This window comes from Atractosteus spatula, chromosome 10, assembly GCF_055471065.1.
Source record: "Atractosteus spatula isolate fAtrSpa1 chromosome 10, fAtrSpa1.hap1, whole genome shotgun sequence".
Taxonomy (NCBI): domain Eukaryota; kingdom Metazoa; phylum Chordata; class Actinopteri; order Semionotiformes; family Lepisosteidae; genus Atractosteus; species Atractosteus spatula.
Window position 1 is genome coordinate 16,947,315 of NC_142715.1, and position 2,309 is coordinate 16,949,623.

General features: G+C 49.2%; 1 pseudogene; it reads left to right on the plus strand.

The window, feature by feature from the left end:
- Positions 1–1,726: 1,726 nt before the first annotated feature.
- On the plus strand, positions 1,727–1,845 carry LOC148825531 (5S ribosomal RNA; annotated as a pseudogene).
- The last annotated feature ends 464 nt before the right edge of the window (positions 1,846–2,309 follow it).

Here is a 2,309-nt window from a genome sequence, read left to right on the forward strand (position 1 = left end):
TGTAAAAGGGGTTTGCTTTACCTGGTGGATCAGGCGGCTGCTTGGAGCACCGCTCCTGTGGCATGGAGGCTGTTGTGACCTCAGCCGGGACACGACTTCCTTGTAGATCCGGGGAACAAGAAAATATTTTTATTTCTTGTCCAGAGGGAACAGAAGGAATCTCCACATAGGCTTCTGTGTTCGGTGGGCACTGTGTGAGCACAGTCTGCCTCTTGGCCCCCCTTTCCTTCTGTACAGAAGGCTTAGGAGTCTTGACCTGTTTCCACACCTTGCCTTTCTGGTGATCCACCAAAGGTTCCTCTCTGAGTCGCATGCCCTTTTCTTTTTCTACCCGTTTGAGCTTGCTGTATGACATCAAACACCTTTCAACCTCAGTGTCAATCAATGTCTCACTGTGTAAGACATTTCCCATGGCAGCCTTGAGGTAAAAGCTTCCTGCTTTTCCTCTCTGTTTTACTGCCTGCTCTGTGACTTCAGGGGTGGAGTCAGCACTCGCTTGGGAGTGACTGACCTCATCCAGGCAGGAACCCTTCTGCTCAATCAGATAGACTGATGGAGGGAGAGGGGGCGGGTCTCCGCCTCCTCCAGTGGAGAGTATCAGCTCATTCACGCTTCCGGCAGCCTTGGGGAGCGGTTGTCCCTGTCCTAATAAAGCTTGTTCAAGCCTGGCCAGGCGGGCGGCTACTGAATCTTTTTGTTCAGCTTTTTCTAGCCCTTTCCCTCCCCCGGTGTTCTCATGGCACTTAGGATGCTGGGTGCGGTCCTGCGTGCCTGCTTTGGAACGGGGATTAGCCAGCTCAGGAGCCTGTGCTCCTTCGAGCAGGGGGGAATTAACCCTGCTGGCTCTGACGGCGAATACAGTTGCTTTAGCAGCTTTTTGCTCAGAGCGACTTTGGACATCATACTCCCATTCGGGCTTTCTGCACGAATCTCTTAATATCAGTCATTTTCATGGTCTGTGCATCTGTATGCATTAAGATCATCTTTCTGACTGAAGGGTGGAGATTCGCGATGAATAAACCCTTGAAATGTGTGTTCTCCTCGCAACCCTCATCATTTCGTCCTGCAAAATAAGTTCATCTAAGTCTCTCGTAATATTCGCGGGGGGACTCTGCTCTCTCGTGCTTAATGTTAAGGGCGGCGGCTATCGCAGCTGTCGGGTCAATAAACGCACTGTATTCCTCGATAAGTGCATGACAAAGCTGTTCAAAGTCATTACAGACTTCTTTCATCTGCCTAGCCATCCACTCATGTACAGCTCTGCTGGTAGTTTTCCTGACCAGAAACACTTTCTCCTGTTCTGTGGCGTTTGGCAGGTACTGCAGGTTATACCTGAGGTCCTGAATATAACTCTCGATATTATTCTCTGACACTGCAGGGTCAAATCTCTCCATGTCCTTTGCTAGCTCTCTCACAGAATGGAGGTTTATTCTCCTAACTTCTCTGCTGATGGAGATATGGCGGAGATCGTGGTCAGACTTGTCGCTGCTAGAGAGAATGCTTACTAGCGACTCGAATTCAGACCTTTTAGTAACCATCGTTAAACTTAAAAGAGTATTACTTTTAAGTACGAAATCACAGTTTTACCACAGAAAACCACAAGATCAAGTATGCAATCAACCCGGTAGATCGCAAAAAATCACAAAACAATCAAAAAAAGCAGCGTCGTAAAAGAAGTGACGGAGCTGTCCTCTCTATAAGAAGGGTGCCAGTGAGCCCTATTCTCGCTTACGGCTACACCCCCTTGAGCATGCCTGATTTCGTTTGATCTCGGAAGCTAAGCTGGGACGGGCCTGGTTAGTTCTTGGATGGGAGACTGGCTGGGAATACCAGGTGCTGTAAGCTCTTAAGTGCAGGAGGCGCATTATCCCTGCTCGCTCGCTCATTCCCCTGTTCATGTGTGCAGTGCGGCTTTTCCGTCTGTTCATTTGTCAGCTTTGGCGAGACATGGGTGCTTGTGTATTAGCGTGAGCATTTTTTATTCTGATCATGAACAGTTTTACAAGTCCGCAAAGGATCGAGAAAAGGTTTATCGCCAGCTGAAAAGAGACACAGCGCTTCGGCTGTGGAGACTTGTTCGGCTGGCGTTCTGGGAGTCGCGTTTTTCAGAATTGTATTGAGATCGTTTTCCACGGAGCTCAGGTGTCAAAGCACAGCAGCAGCTATCCACAGCGATCCTCTATAGCGCCCTTTCTCCCGCAGCTCCGTCCTTATTGGAAGGAAGCAAGAGTGAAAGACTGAAGTGAAACAGAGCGGAGGCGAAGGCAGTGAAGAGAGAGAACGTGGGAAGAAGAGAAAAACGCAAGGGA